A 16,954-nucleotide genomic window follows, 5' to 3' on the forward strand; every position below is an offset into this window, starting at 1 on the left:
ATAGGGGAAAGAATGAATAGGACTTGCTGTCTGATTAGGGATAGGTAGGTGATAAATAAAGTCAGGAATTGAAGATGGCAGTAAACTTTGGTGCTACTTCTGGAAGCATGGAAGATAGGAGAGGGGACCAATTTTGGTGGGGGCTAGGGGAAGACTTGACTTCAGCCTCCACTCTGTGCAGAGGGCGGTGCTAGAGGATATTGACTGTTCCATGAACAGCCTGAGTGATGGGCCTGCCTCAGAACCCTCGCAGCTCTGGGAACTATGGCTCAAGTTCGTCATGTGACGCTAGGAGAACACACACATTCAGGGATGGAGAGTGGCGATGAGACGAATAGGGGGCCAACCTGACCAGGGGAAGGAAGCCTCACAAGGAGGCCCAAGAAGTCCCCGAGCTTCACTGAGTTGCTGCTGAAGCCACCCACAGGCTCGGGGCTAGAAGGGGTGGCCGGAACCATCATTCATAGCCTAGCTATGTGATACTTGGGTACAGCGCCTATGGCCTAACCTCGGGGCTGCGACAGGTGGAGCACGAATCTGGGGCAAGTCCTGGGCAGGCACGACTTTGCTCTCTGGAGAGGTCCCTATTCCTACGGGTAGAAAAGTAACCTTTCTGGGGCTTCCCTGGTGGCGCAGTGGTTAAGAATCCACCTGCCAATGCAGGGGACATGGGTTCGAGCCCTGGTCTGGGAAGATCCCACATGCCGCAGAGCAACTAAGCCTGTGCACCACAACTACTGAGCCTGCGCTCTAGAGCCTGCGAGCCACAACTACTGAGCCTGTGTGCCACAGCTACTGAAGCCCACCCACCTAGAGCCTGTGCTCCGCAACAAAAGAAGCCCATGCTTCTCACATGGGCCAAACCCAACACAGCCAAAAATAAAATTTAAAAATTTATTAAAAAAAAAAAAAGAAAAGTAACCTTTCTGCATCTTTTCAGAATCTCTGGCTCTCCCGATTTCCCCATGCCTGATTCTTCCCATCAGCTCATCATTGATGACAAGCCCTTAGATCTTCCCTATGCACCCAGAGGAGGAGCTTTGCCCTGAGGATGCTGTGAAATCAAGGGCAGCCACGAGCGCTCGATGGCCTTTCCAGCTCATGCACCTGACACTGGCACCTGGGAGGCTCCCTGGGGGAATGTCTCCCTAACCCCAGAGATCTCCACCTGCCTCCTCATCAAACCCGCCTCACTCGGCTGCAGTAGGAGAGGCCAGACCTGGGTCTTCTGGGCTTCTGGAGTAGCTTTGGGTCACTCACCCCTCTAAGCCCCCTTGGCCTCCTGGCCTTGACAAAGGGACCGTGGAGGGACACCAGCTAGCAGTCAGGAGGGCTCAGGCCTGCTCTTGTGCTCTCTTCTTGATCAATCTGCTCTCTTTCTGTCCCTCTGGGCCCTAGGGCCTAAGGTTGTCCCAGGCTTTGGCCCTGCAGGGGACAAACTCTAAACTTCCCAGCTGGCTCTGGGTCCCTGCCGAGCTGCGGGCTGAGGACAGGGCTCCTGTGGTAGCTTGGAGCCCTTGCTGCTTCTCTCCGTGGAATTTGGACAGATGGAGCCCAGGCACAAGATAAATAAACCAATTAAATCTGAGAAAACACCTTCCTGCTATTTCTCTCCAGAGCCCCTGCCCACCCCGGCTCAGAGTGAGGGTAGAACTGTCTGCGAGCTGAGAGGCTGGTGTGGGGACTCTCCCTGCTCCTGCCTGGAGACCCCCTCCGTCAGGCCGGCCCCTGCAGCTTGGCGTGTTTTCCTAACGTGGTGAACACATGCTGTCTCTGGAGGAGCACTGTTTTCCCTCCAAGGCCCTTCAGTCACGCTGGAGGGGAGAAGTAGGAAAGGCCAGGGGTCCCCTAGCTAAGAGGTAGAGAGAGAAAGGGGAAGGGGTTGCTAGACTGGGGAGGCCGAACTGGGAAGGATGGCAGATGAGGCTGGTCAAGGCTGGGGGGGAGACAGGGAGTTCCAAGACTTCAGAATCTCGTGGCTGGTGAACCCCTCCTACCACCGGACACACCAGGGATCAGTCTAGCAACAAGTCTAGCGAGGCAAGAAAGAGACGGTCACTCTTGGAATCCACTCCTTTGGAGAACCAGAGAAAAGGTGGAGAGAGAAAAACCCCACAGTAGAGGAAGCTTCCTTGGGTATGCTGTGCTTCCTTTACTTAAATTTGACCTGTGTTTAGCAACCATTGGGAGAGAGCCTCTCTGATGGAAGGCCTCATGCCAGGTGCTGGGGCTTGTGGAACAGAGGAGACACTGCCTGGCTGGGGAAGATGGCCACGTACACTGAGCATTACAAGCTACGTCACATCTGTCCTGAGAGAATATGATGGCACGAACAAAGTGCTTCGTGGAAAGAAGGGCTCCTTTATGTCTGGAGGGGTTGGCGAAGACTTCACAAAGGAAAGGACCTCTGAGCTGGGTCTTAAAGAATGATCCGGAGTGTACTGAATAGATGTTGAATGAAGGCATCAGGGTGCGGAGCTTGGGTGGACGAGAGCAGGCCAGGTAAAGGGAATAGTGTGTGCAAACGCTTGGAGGCGTTAGAGAGCTGGGATGTTACCCTGGGAACAATGAGGAGCCCTTGGAGGGTTGCAGGCAGGTACTGGAGTGGCATTTTAGCAAGATCATGCTAGCAGCCGGGTGGAGGTTGCGTGATAGAAAGATTGGATGGTGAATACCAATTGGGAGGATTTTTAGATAATATAAGTGAGACATACTGGGACCTGAACTAAGTCAGTAGCAGGGGCTCGGGATAAGGGGACATATAAAAGGGATGATAAGGAATCTATAGGATTTAATGACTGATGGGACATGGGGGATGTGAGGCCAAGAAAGAAGAGAAAAAGGATGCCTAGGTTTCTGGCTTAGATGCCTGGAAGGAGAGTGGTGCTCTTCATGCTGAGAAATAAAGGAAAGAGAACAAGTTGTGTGTGTGTGTGTTAAGGCATGATGATGGCTGTTATAAGGCAGGTTTGCTCTAGGTGGAGATACACAGGATGTAGTGGGTTTATGAGTCTAGAGCATCTATGGCAAAGATCGCTTCAAGATTTCATGACTGGGTAATTGAAAGGATGATCATGCCATCAACAGAAATAAGGACTGCTGAAGGTGAATTATGAGGCGGTGGGGGCTAGATGATGGATTCAATTTCACGATGTCTGTGGGACAGAGCACTGAAGATATTCACCAGGCAGTTGGAAAAATGGGATCAGAGCAGCGAGAGGTCAGATTTGGAGGTTCATATTCAGGAGTCCTCTAAATAAAGATGAAAGCTGCAGCTGCAGGGACGGATGAGATCATCAGATTAAAGCACACACGGAGAGAAGAGGGTCAGAGACAGAACGCTGGAAAATACCTGCTTTTATTTCGGGTGGGAGGAGGGCAAGGGCCAAAGAAGGAGCTGTCTGCAAGGAGAACCAGGAGTGTGGTACCAGAGAGAGAGGAGGGCTTCCGAAAGGTGGCCAGCAGGTTAGCTGAAGAGATGCTGGGAAGGGCGAGGACTGAGACGACTTGGGGATTCAGATTAACGACCTGTAAGAGAACAGATTCAATAGAGAAGTAGGGATGATGGCAGCAAAGAGCCAGTGGTGGGAAGTGAGGTGGTTAAGTATAAATAAACCTTTGAGCAGTGAGACGGTGAAGGGGACAGAAGCGCAAGAAGTGATGAGGGTCTACAGGATTTTTAAATGGGGAAAACTTGGTCCAGGTGCATTTCTGTGATACACACAAGGACACATCTCCATATTAGCCATCTCACCGGGCTGTTGGCCACGCCCCGCCCCTGTCCTGGGGTCTCGAGTGTTCACAGGTTCCCCAGGGCCAGTGTGCCAGTGACCCTGGGGGAAGGGTGCCCCCTTCAGCCTGTGGCACTCACCAACACCTTGATTCTTTCCTCCCTTCTTTCTGCCCTGACTCCTCTTCATTTCCAAAACAAACATTGATGGAACACCTATTACATCCCATCTGCATTGGGTGATACAATACTGTACAGGGATTAGCGCAGGCAAGAAAGAACGGCAGGGGGAGACTGGCGAGGCGACCATAACGATGCAGTAGTTTGAACTAGGCAGTAGCAGGTGGGATGGAGGAGAGGAGGGTGGATTTGAGGGGTATGTTGGAGACGGAGACTCCGGGGCTTTGAGATTGACTGGAAGAGGGCCGAGGGGAAAGAAGAGGCTGAGGCTGCCTTAGAAGTTTCAGCTCTGGGATGCCAGTGAGGGGTCAGGAGTGATCCCTGAGGCCTCTCTTGCCTGCTTCTAGCCAGAGCTGGGTGCGTCACCGATTCTGAAGCAAGCACTCCATCTCGGGGTAACATGATCCTGTAACGCAGGGCTCCTCTGATGTGGGCTGCTTGCCTTTTACAGCATTAGGGGAGCAACATTTCATGGAAAATTCAATAAATCCCCCTGTACAGCCAGACGTCTGTAAACAATGGCTTCCAAATTCAATCAGGCTGGGGACCCGCAGCAGCATTTATGAGCTCTAACGTGGAATATTATATAGGGGAGTGAGTAGCAGGGGGCTGGGGGAAGGGACTTCCTGGAAGATGAAAGATCCTGTGTGGTTCCTGCTTTCAGAGGTTTACAGTGGAGTGATTCTCCAGGTAGAAGTCCTGGCCCTGGGAACTCTTGGGCCGGGCCTGGGGCCCCTGAGCCGAGGCTCTGGGCTTGGGGAGGAGGACAAGGGACTGAGACTTTGGTACTGGCTGTGATGAGGCTGAATGGTCACAACCACCAGGGCTGAGAGTCAGCTCCCCAGTTCCTCCCCCAGTCTGCAGGAGACGCCCATCTGAGCTGCCTGGGAGGTGCCCGTGGTGTGCTTACTGCCTTTGTCATGCGCGAAGGCCCCACAGCTTCAAATCTCCTGTTTATAAACCTTCCACCCCTTTGGTCCTCTGGCCTGGCAGTGATCTTCAGAGAACTATTCCCTCTCTATCAGGTTCAGATTGACCTTCACCTAGTGCAGAAGGAGGCAGGGGCAAAGACAGCAGCTACAACTCTGAGAGCTCTTCTGCAACATGCTCTCTCAGGGAGGCTCCAAGGTCTCCTCCACTCTCTAGGCCCCCTAGATTTCTCCTGTCCTTTGCCCTTCGAACACCTCCACCCTCTGGCCGGCTCTCCCAGCCTCTTCCTCCTCTACAGCTGTTGCCTTCAAACCATCTGGCAGGCCTTCTCCAGCAAACCAGTGTGGGGCTTTATGGGGCAGAGGAAACAACAGAGGCTCTGGGTTCAAATCCATCCTTGTCATTTACCAGCTATGGATCTTGGATAAGTCACTTCCTCCTCTGAATCTCAGTGTCCTTATCTGTCCAGGGGAATAATAATGACTGCCTTGCAGAGTGCCCATGAGGATGAAATTGGACAATGAATGTCAAGTGCCTGGTGTTCTGGTATGAAGTAAGCACGCAAAACATGCTAGCTTCCTTCTCCACGTTTCTCCTCCTCCTCTCAAATCTCCCTTTAATAAAGCTTCAGTTAATCACCGGAAGCTGCCCTCCCTCCAACCAAAGGTACCAGTTGTTCCATTGGCTCTTTGCTGGTGTCCTGCACATCTCACAGGCCCCCTTTGTGATTCCTGTGCAGGCCTGATTGGAATCCAACAGGAAGAGCATCAAAGAACACAAACAGCCCTGGCCACACTGAGAGGCTCAGGTAAGGGGTGGAGGCACCTCTGGGGAGCCCCGACACTGCGGGGCCTTTCTTAGATACCTGGAACGTAAGCTTCAGGAGGACAGGGGTTTCCACCTGCTTTGTTTATGACTCTATTCCCAGTGTCTAGAGCTGGGCTCGACACTTGGTAAGTGTTCATTAAGTCCTTCTTGAATGAATTAATTACTTCAGCTTCTCTCACCATTTTCCTGTGGTTTTTCTCTGGTCCCAGAGGGAGAACAGAGAGTCTGCCTTCCAGAAGAACAAGCCACAAACCCTCCGGAAAGTCAGGAATCCTCTCTTCCCTCTAAATGTCCTTGGAATGCTGGCCAGGCTTCCCCCCAAGGAGCAAGTAGGGAGCAGAATCACTATCAGCAAGGATTCTCCTTGCCACCCGCTGCTAGAAACACGAGTTTGGGGAGGATGAAGGGAAGGGCGTGATTCTCGCAGGCGAGGTTTTATGGAGGCTCTAGCCTGGTCTGTATTCAGCCTTTGGAGGTACTGGATATACAAGTTTTGTGAATGTGAACTGGATGTACACTCCCCTCCCTTTTCAGAGGACAGTTCCATAGAGCTCCACCCCAGTCAATTTAAAACACGGGGCAAAAGGAAGGGAGAGGCTGGCTAGCCCCAGAGCAATCGTAAGTAGCATTTTAAAGGATTTATCACGTGCCAGCCTCTGCGCTCAGCACTTCAGGCATCAACTCATTTAAACCTCCCATCAGCCTAGTATTATCCCCATTTTATCTATAAGGAAATCGAGGCTTAGAGAGGTTAAATAACGTGCCAAGATCACAGAGCCAAGCAGAGGAGGAACAGGATGGGATCCCAGGTCTGAGCGATGAACCATGACCTGCTGCTGCTTCAGAAAAAGATGATGGAGAGCAGACCTGGGCTTGAATGGTTCTGGGGCCCCGGCAGAGACCAAGCATTCTCCATCTGCTCCCGCTTCGTCCTTCATCCCCACCTCCTCCAGTTCATAGTGGGCAACTGAGATCGTTTGGGAGAGGTTGTCTCCTCTGGGCCCCCAGACCCTGCTGGGCCTTCCCTGGGGAAGAGAAAGAAGGTGGGATGGGGTCCAGGGAGACCTGCTGCTCCCTGACCCCCGCTACAGATGCAAGTGGGATGCTCTGCTGCTCAGCTGGGACCAGTTTCAGCCAACTGGGCATACTTGCGAGAGGCCGCTGCTTGCTCCACCGCTTCCAACTGCCCAGTAATCCCACCCATCTGGAGGGAGGAGATCCTTTAGGATCCGTGCCAATGTTGACCTTTTGGTTTTCCATTTGGCCGGAGCGGGGGAGGGGGTCCAAGGAGACAGATCCCTGGGGTGAGATCTCTCCCCAGGGCCAGATATCCAGCTTCCGGAGCTCTGGGATTTACGCCTGAGGCAGTCACGCAAAATGCCTGTTTCCCCCCCAGATATCCAACATACGATATCATGTCCCCTGCACACCCCAGAGACGTACCCACAGACATGCACACGCGGCTTCAACGTTGACTTCGGTGACTAGATGGGTCTGTTCTCCTGCTCTCTCTCCCCCTCTCTCTCCCTCCCAACCCCCACCCACCCACCCCCCCCCCCCCCCCCCCCCCCCCCCCCGCCCTCTCTCTCTAATTCTCCCTGCGAGCTGCTGTAAGGATCAGTCCCCAAAGAAAAATGCCCAATTTGTCATGTCATGTCCAGCTGTTAACCTCCCGTCGGTAAGCCATGGGGAAGACTTACTTTCTCCTATTTATTTATTTGCCACTTGGACAATAGAAGGCCCCAGGCCTGCTGAGTTCTCCATAATAAAGCCACCAACGATCTCCCCCTTCACCCCTCCCCTCCCCCCACCCCCATGTCAACAACACTAGCCAACCTGCAGGTGTCACTGGGCATTAACCCCGGGCTTAACTCTGGCTCTGCTGAACCAGAGGGAAGGGGGAGGGGGGAGCGAGCGAAGGTGGGGGGTCTGACGGGGAGGTCTCTGCACAAAGAGGAAGGCCTGGGGATGGGCCGGCTCATAACCATCCCTCCGGAAAGCTCACTGTGCTGAGGCTGGGGGAGGGGGGGAGGGAGGGATCAACCATATAATGCGGCTCCTTCTTCCCAGCCTCCCCAGTGGTCTCCGGGCGGAGCCTGGGCCGGCGGGTGGCAGGCACCCGGGCTCACCGCACCTAGCAACACTGCCGAGAGACGGGGCCCTGCAGGAATGAGGCCCGGAGAGACGGGACCCTGCAGGAATGAGGCCCAGTGCGGCTGGCCTAGAGCAGGCCCGGGAGGGGCTGGGGCAGGGCGGGAAGCTCAGACCCTCCAGACTCACACTCCCTTGCTCCTCTCTCCAGGCTCCTTTGGCCCAGCCTGATTTGCTCAGGTGGAAGGGCTAGCGATGCCCCCAGGCTGGGCTCCCCGTTCTCCTGGGCTGAAGAAGAGGTGGGGAGGGGGAGGGGGAGGGGCTACTCTTTAGTCTGCTGCCCTTCCTTCTGTTCAGATGTCAGAGTGAGTTATGGATAGCACTGAAGTGCAGCCCCCGTGGCCTTTCATCTGGGCCTCCCCGCCCAATGTCGTCAATAACACCATCCTCTCTTCCCCGGGACCCTAGTTTCCCTCCCGGACCAGCTGTGGAGCAGAGAGCACAGATTAGGATTAGCCAGAGTTGGGCTCCCAAACTGTCCCTGCAGTGGTTCCCTACACTTTGGTGACCACTCCTCCACTGCCAGCATCTTCCCCAACCCGGGACAGACGAAGATGTTAACTTTGTTAACTGCCTCCACAGTAGGAGCCCACTGTTCTCTGAATCAGAATGGAAATAACTAGGAAAAGGAAAAATCATGGTTACTGCAAAGTTGCCTCCAGGGTCGGAGGGGGTCTGCACTGGTTCCCACTCTGTTCTTGGCCTAGTGCTACCATCATTTGTACCGAGAAGCAGCTGGAGAGACTCTAGGGCCTGGAGGACCAGCGTACAGAGACAGAGGTCAAAGGCCATGGAGACCAGGCAGAAACAAGGTTAGGCAGGTTAGGCGAGTCAGTTAGTTAGTTACGTTACTTAGGTCAAGCCCACACTCTCCTGTAGCACCAGTCCTGGTTGCCACAGTGCTGGAAGCAAGGACCACACTCCACCCGGGGATGTCAAAGGCTAAAATTTTTCTCAAGAGGGATTTCTCAAGATTTCATTTTATAAAATTACCCATATCCAGGAGATGCATGCTAAGAGGGCTGCTAACAGCTATAATTTTCCAGAGTGAGGCGACCAGAATGAGAAGGCATCTGACCAGACTGGAGATGCTCCATCACCGTTCAGTGTGAGAAGCATGTGGGACCCTCTGGAGCTGTTCCACAGTGCCCCAGAATGCCCTGGAAAACAGCAGCTTCCAGCAGGGGCATGGTTATGACCTGTCCAGCACAGGAAAAGGGGAGCTTCTGTGGTGGGCAGGAGATGGGGCTATGAAATAGTTCTCTGAGGAGTCTTCCAATCAGTGCTCAGAAGTTATGATTCTAAAGATGTCATGATTCAGTCTAGGAGACAATGGGTACAGAGGAAGAAAATCCAGACAACCATGTGAGATGAACCTGGATTTGAATCCCGGCTCAGTTGATTACTAGCTGTGTGACTTTGGGTAAGTTACTTGACTTCTCTGAAGTTCAAGTTCCTCTTCCATAAAAGGAAGCGCATAAACCTAACTAACTCCTAGTTGTTAGGAGGATTAAGTGAAATAATCTAAGGGAAAACACCTAGAATTATGCCTGGTATATAGCAAACACTGCCATAAATGTTAATGACTGTCTCCTTTCCTTGTCTGAAACTTACCTGGTTCAGCCTTGGCCTCAACAAGGAAACCTGATTCATTGTACCCAGCAGCCACCACAAAAGGAGGATGTATTAGTGCCCCTGTTCATGGCGCTTGGCTTGTCCACTCAGAGTTTGGTCTTTCTCCCTCCTCACTTCCATCACCCAGAACGCTTCGTTCTGGACAGAGACGCTGCAGTGGCTGGTTTGTGGGGGAGGCATATACACATTTCTTATCTGGCCTGAATAGCAGGCATTAAAATGCATTTTGGTTCGCCTTCGCCCAGGACAATAAAGAAAAAAAAGGAAGCTTTAAGTCACTAATAAAAATCAAATGTAGGCAGTTTGCAGGAGTGATCAGCTCAGAGCTTTGCTGTTCTCTTGTTAAGGGTCTGGAGCCATAAATAACTTCCCCATAAGAAGGCAGAGGCGAGGGGGAGTGAGTGAGAGGGAACGCAACAACACCAAATTTTTCATTTTTCTCCATAAATCATTTCAGCATGCGATAATATTTGTTTTTTCTAATGAGTCTCTTGTGATCCATTCCAGGAGCTAACATCAGGGCCTGTCATGGGGTGATGTGTGGTACAGTTCAACGCTTTACAAAAACTGCCTGCTACACAGATTTTTTTCCTTTCTTCCTTATGCTAAGTATTCATGAAGCCCATTATTCTGTGCTCATGCTTTACAGATCCTTCCTTTCTGATCTTTCTCCTTTGGGTAGCTACTCTCTTGCTCTCTCCTGTCTGCTTATACTGAGGGGCTTTGCTGTTGCCTGGGAAGGACATGTGGGCAGCGGGAGAGGAAGGGGGATCGGAGGTATCCTTGGGAAGCCATCAGGTGTAGACTTTGAGCTCGGGTGGGAAGGGGGAGCATTCTTCAAAATTCAACTGAAGCCAATGTGGGAGGATGTCTTTTATAGGCTGGATTTCTCATGGCCAACTCCTGCCCACCCTAGCACAGTGGGCAGGACCACCTGCCAACCAAAAGCCCCCTTCCCCCCAAGAGAGCTGGCAGGTTAAACAGAGACCAGATTCACAGGAAAGACTGTGCATACTGTGCAGAAGAGTCTGGAGCTTAGCCTATAGCAAAGGAAGTCAATGAAGGATTTTACGAAGAATCAAATTTGCATTTTAGACTCTTCTGCTTGATGGGTGTGGACAGCAGATTGGGTAGGGGTGTAGCAGCAAGGAGTGAGATGGAAATCAGAAAATTTTGGAAATGGTATAGTGATACAGATGAAAAATGATAGAATAGGATTCAGAAATGAGGGATTATTAGGAGAGCTTAGTAAAGCCCCACTCATCCTTTAAGACTGATTTTAGCATTACCTTTTCTGTGAAATCATTTCTACCCTCTCCAGGTTGGCTCACTAATTTCTCTTGGCTCCTATAATGCCTTTTTTGTATCTTCCTTCAAGCACTCATCACATTGAATTAGGACTCTTAGCCCGAGCTCCCTGAAGCTAGAGTCCGTGCTACCTTGATCCTTGTATCTTACCTTCTAATATGGTGCATGGCACATAAAATTGCTCAGTGGTACTTATTTTGAATAAGCACACAAACTAATGGACAAATAAAAAGAAGAGGAAAAACAGAACTATAGGTAGAAAGCTTAGGGTTTGGGGGCAGGTGAAAGAACAGGAGCCACCCAAGAACAAGAGGGAAATGCTCAGAGTTAGGGAAGATCTAGGAGTGTCATGTCATGGGCTCATGGTGAGGCATAGGAATAGAGCTTTTGAAAAGAAGGCAATGATTTTTGATGCCAAATGTGAAAGTGAAATTAAGGAAGACAAAGACAGAAGAGTGTCCACAGGATTTGGCAATTCAGAGGTTGTTACTGAGTTTGTGGAAACAGTTTAATTAGAGTTATGAGGGCAGAGGCCGGACCAGCCAGGTCACCTCTGAATGGGAAGTGAGAAAGTGTAGACTAGTCTTTCAAGAAATGCAGCTACAAGGAGAATGAGAAAACTAGGGGTAGCTTCAGGAGATATACAGGATCAAGGGTAGTTGTTTTTAGGAAGGAGAGGGAGTTTAAAAAACACTTATAGGGACTTTCTTGGCAGCGCAGGGGTTAAGAATCTTCCTGCCAGTGCAGGGGACATGGGTTCCAGCCCTGGCCTGGGAAGATCCCACATGCCGCGGAGCAACTAAGCCTGTGCGCCACAACTACTGAGCCTGCGCTTTAGAGCCCACGAGCCACAACTACTGAGCGCACGTGCCACAACTACTGAAGCCTGTGCGCCTAGAGCCTGTGCTCCACAACAAGAGAAGCCACAGCAATGAGAAGCCCGCGCACCGCAACAAAGAGTAGCCCCTGATCACTGCAACTAGAGAAAGACCGTGCTCAGCAATGAAGATCCAATGCAGCCATAAGTAAAAATAAATAGATAAATAAATAAAAAAGAACATTTATAGGGTAAACCAGACAGAAAAGAAAGGGTGATAGAGGAGACACAGGAGAGAGACAGGTAGATCCAGAGCTGGCTGGATAACTGTTCCCAAAGAATACTGGTCAGTGTTTGAAAAAGAAGTCTTCAGTGACATAGGACAGGATTTTTGTCCTTTGCCCTGTTTAGCACTTTGATCAACACCTTGAAACCATAAACAATATGGCTAACAAATTTATAGTGAGACAAGCTAGGGACAAGTCAACAAGATGGAATACAGAATCAGGATTCAAAAGTTACCTCCACAAGTTGGAAATTTAACAGAAAAAGGTAAGCGTTCTACATGTAGGCTAAAAATAAATTCTGAAAGTGTTGAAGAGTTATGCCTTCAGAAGAATTCATGGGAAGAAGACCTGGGAGTTTGGGGTGAATGTACATCTGCCAAAAGACTCCTGAAGGTCTTGGCCACATTAGCAGAGATACAGCGAACAGAATAAAGGAGGCCACTCACATCACAAGCGCAGTGGAAATATTCTGCTCTGATTTGGGCTTCATGTTGTTTGGGGGACATTGGTGACTAGGGCAGATTTGGTCAAGATGGAAAGATGTCTTGAAATCACGACTTGTAATCATTGGTTGGAGAAGCTGAGGAAAGAATCATTGAGAAATGCGATAGGAATTCTTAAGTATTTGCCAGTTCATCATAGAGTAAAAAAAAAAATACATTTTCTCTGAAGAGACTCAAAGGGGGTTTACCTGGTGGCGCAGTGGTTGACAGTCCACCTGCCAATGCAGGGGACACGGGTTCGAGCCCTGGTCTGGGAAGATCCCACATGCCTCGGAGCAACTGGGCCCGTGAGCCACAAGTACTGAGCCTGCACATCTGGAGGCTGTGCTCTGCAACAGGAGAAGCCGCGACAGTGAGAGGCCCGTGCACCGCGATGAAGAGTGGCCCCCGCTTGCCGCAACTAGAGAAAGCCCTCACACAGAAACGAAGACCCAACGCAACCAAATAAATAAATAAATTAAAAAAAAAAAAAAAAAGACTCAAAGGACAGAACTTTAACTCCAGGATGAGAATTAAATAAAGGCACATTTTGGCTCAATATGAGGTAAAAAGTCAATGGATCCTCCTCTTTGCATGGGTTTTAGGATTCCTAAAACTGAATATAAATGTTGTGTATACGTGACTACGTATGGGGTCCATGAGTTTCCAGAAATTCTTAAAGGGGTCTGTGACACACACACAGGCACATACACAACCACAGAAAAAGGGAGACTTTTCTTTCAAGTATGGCAATTGGAATGGAACCATGCTTCCAGAACGAGCAGGCTTCCCGTTACCACATATGTTCAATAGAGGTAGAAAGAGCTAGTTAAGCCTCTATCAAGTTTGGAGGTCTGATTCAGGAAGAGGTTGGTTGTAGACCATGCAAAGGAAGGGGTGTGTGTGTGTGTGTGTGTGTGTGTGTGTGTGTGTGTGTGTGTCTGTGCAGAGGGTTAGAAAGAGATAAAGAAGGCGGCAAGACAGAGGTAGTGAGATAAACACTGTCATGGGCCGTTTCCATCATGTACTCACAAGAGCATAATAAAGCCCTTGTAATATACTAGAACTTGTGTGGTCCCGGGGCCTAATTTGCATACTAATTACTGAGTGCAAATGGGACCGAGGGGTAGGGAGGGAGGGTGGGGGAGGCATGCAGGGAGCGAGGGGCCTGGACTGTTTGCTCTGCCATTTCATATCATGCTAACAAGCTAATCCGGCGTGCAGTTAGCTCCTGATATATAACTGCTCATTAGTATTATAATAAAGTACATGAAACAACCATAAAACGTTATATACTGCACAAGTGTTGTTTTCTTGCCAATTATCTGCAGGCGGATTTATCACCACAGTTGTTTCGAATTCCCCTTGGTGAGGTTTGGGCGGAATAAAGAAAGGTGTTGGTGGCGGCAGCAGCAGAGGGGGGCCTTTTCGAGGGGCAGACCATGTGTTTTCTTAAGTAGCACTTACTGATGCGCCATTTCATGAGAGTGAAGCAACAAGATCCCATCCTTCCCCATCTCAGCAGCTCAGGAGGAGAGCGAGGAGGAGAGAGCTGAGGAAGGCTGCAGGCCTGCAGTGCTGGGCCCCAGAGATACAGGGCCTATAGTCCTTTGGACAGCCCAGAACCTCCAACCACAGAAGCCTGTGACAGTCCCATGGCTGTTTTATGAGATCGTGTAAAGCTGTACCACTTGCCCTCCAACCTTCCAGAGTGACCCAGTTCAAAGTAACACTCGCCTTATCCCCAAAGCGCCTACTCAGTGAGTTCTAGGGAAGGCAGCCTTATTCTGGGAAGATGTTCTGGAGATCAGCAGTTCTGGCAGAGTTCCCTTCTGCCTCTGTGCCCTCAAGATACTCTGGAAACCCAGCCTCCACTCAGCGCTCTGGGAGAAGCTAAGAGTAAGTGAGGGAAGTCCCAGCTTTCCCAGCCAGTCTATTGGGTCCTGGCCACACCTCTTAAGGTCACTACTCCATCATCACCAGCAACACAGGAAAGGCCATAACAGTGCTGTGATCAGGAAACAGAGAAGGCCCCCTTCTCAGGTTTTAGATTTTAGGAGTCCCCTTATTTAGTAAGGAAGCAGGAAGAGGCTTCAGGGCCCTGTCACCCTTCTTCAGCCCTTCTCACTCCTCCCCAGGCTGAAGGAGGATTTCCAGAGTTCTCACTATATCCTCCTAGCAAGGTCTCTTTTGAATTGCCTACACCCACAGCACATGGCCAGCTCCCAACAGCCGCACTGTCAGGAATGGGACAGAGGGTCAAAGAAGCCGATTCTTAAAACGGAACTCTCTGACTAGAAGACTTAACTAGGCCCCATTCATCATCCCAGACCTGTAAGGGGACGTCACTTTAGTAGTTCCCTTTGAGCCATGGCAGAAGGACAGCAAGTCGATTCCACCTTGCTCTGTGCTGTCTCGGTGGACCAAAGGATTCACGTGGGTATCGGGAAATGGGTGTTGACTTCAGAGGCTGGAGATGGACCCCAAACAGCTATACTCCTTTTATTGATTCACAGTGGATCTGCTAATTCACGAATGAAATTCAAACTTTGAACACAACTGTCCTGGACTCTGGGCTCCTTCCGAAGAACCCTAATGGTAGACGAAGCAAGGCAATACCAGTAGGAGTTCCACAAGTTTCTGAGAAGCAGAGGCCTCCTGAAGGGAGGGTATATCAGAAGCCCCTCCCTACAGGGAAGGAAGGAAATATGTGAAGCGTTCCCTCTGAACTACCTGCCCAACCCCCATGAAGCCAGAAAGCTTCACACCTCCTAACAAGAGGAGACGCTAGAACTCTCATATGTAATCTGGACAACTCAGTCCCCCTTGGAATAAAATTTCCACTTGAAGAGCTTAAAAATATGTCATAACCTTCTGTTCTAGATGGGTTCTTTGTTGTCTTAATTCTCTACACCCTTTAAATGTCTGAGTCAGATCACAAATGGACGGAGAAGGGCCACTTGCCCATTTTCTAATGTCAGAAACATGCTTTGATGTACCACCGACTTTAGGCTGATGCAATGGAGGATCACAATTCTTCCCTCTATGCAATTCCAAGTGTTATTTTGTTATTCTGATGACAACGATGATGATGATGATGATGGCAGTATGATAAGGGAATGACCACCTCATTTGGATTCCCAGATTGAAGGAGAGAACGGTGGGCCAAAGGGTCATTCATGTCTCTAAACTAGACTAAATACCATTGCTCCGGCAGAGTCCAACAGCAAACAAATTGTCCTTGGGATTTAGGTGCAACTATTATGTGAAGCGACTAAAGAATTTAAGTTCAAGCTCTTGAGCAGAGGCCACGAGAGCTTCCATGAACTGGTGTCCATCTCCCTCTTCAGCCTCATCTTCTGCGCCCTGTCCCTCACCCAAATGCCTCTGCAATGCTGAACTGGGTCTAGTTTCCCCGAACAAAGGATGCCTTTTTTTTTTTTTTTTTTTAGGCTCCGGACGCGCAGGCTCAGCGGCCATGGCCCACGGGCCCAGCAGCTCCGCAACATGTGGGATCCTCCCTGACCGGGGCTCGAACCCGTGTCTCCTGCATCGGCAGGCGGACTCTCAACCACTGCGCCACCAGGGAAGCCCCAAAGGATGCTTTCTTGTACCTCTGCTTGTGCTCATTCTGATCCCTCTGCCTGGAATGGCCATCCACTTTTTTTCCACTGCCAACTTCCTATAACTTGGGTCTGGCATTATCCTCTGAGGAAGCCTCGTCTGGCACTCTACCTGAGTCTGATCTAGGTGGCCCTTTACATGCCTGTACTTAACCTCTGCCTTAGTCGGTAGCTTTCGAACTGCTTCAGGGCAGGCGTCTTCCTCTTCGAGTCCTGGCACCTGGTGCAGAGCCTGGCCCAGACCAAGCACTTAACACATGATTTTATTTACTGCACAGTTTGAGAGAACCAACTTGGACTGAAGCTTTCAGCTTACACAAATACCCCAGACCAGAGCCCTCTGGGGACTTTTGTTTACCATCGTTCCAGACAACAGCCACTAATTCAGCATGCGTTAGGCCCTCAAAGCCAGGGAGTCCCCTCCGAAACCAGAGAGAAGGGGCAAACGCCCATCTCTGTGATACTGAAAGCCCTCTACCTTCTTGTCATCCTCTTTCTCCTTCCTTTGAGACTAGTCCTTACAGGTCCAGGGACAGCTTCACCATGGCTCAGTCCTACTGAGCCTGGCAGGCCGCCTCTCCCATTCCTCCAGGATGCTGGAGCTCTACTCTTCCTCCCACGCCTTGGTCAGTGGGTCTTCAGGGGCTTTTCAGCAGAAAGCCCCAGTCATCCCCTCTGCTTTGGGCTGTTCCCATTTGTAGGAAACTTAGGTGGACAGCAGGTGGGCTCGGGATGCCTTTCATGGGATTGTTGGGGGGATTAACTGAGATTGTTGATGCAAGGCTTCTAACACTGTGTCAATCACACAATGAGCACTCAAGTCATACTGTCCTATTCCTTCTTCCCCATTGAAAGGCACACTTATAATTAAAAAAAAAAAAACATGGGCTTTGAAGTCAACAAAATTCTGCCTCTTAAAAGCTACTCAACCTTGGGAAATTTGCTTACCTATCTTGGCTTCAGTTTTCCTACCTGTAAAATGG

The 16,954-nt window shown here is 50.4% G+C and overlaps 1 protein-coding gene across 3 annotated transcripts in view; it reads right to left on the reverse strand.

The window, feature by feature from the left end:
* The window catches only part of RNF220 (ring finger protein 220), a 223,786-nt gene that overhangs the window by 97,076 nt on the left and 109,756 nt on the right, over positions 1–16,954 (reverse strand). The window lies entirely within an intron of this gene.

This window comes from Tursiops truncatus, chromosome 1 (assembly GCF_011762595.2).
Source record: "Tursiops truncatus isolate mTurTru1 chromosome 1, mTurTru1.mat.Y, whole genome shotgun sequence".
NCBI classification, from domain to species: domain Eukaryota; kingdom Metazoa; phylum Chordata; class Mammalia; order Artiodactyla; family Delphinidae; genus Tursiops; species Tursiops truncatus.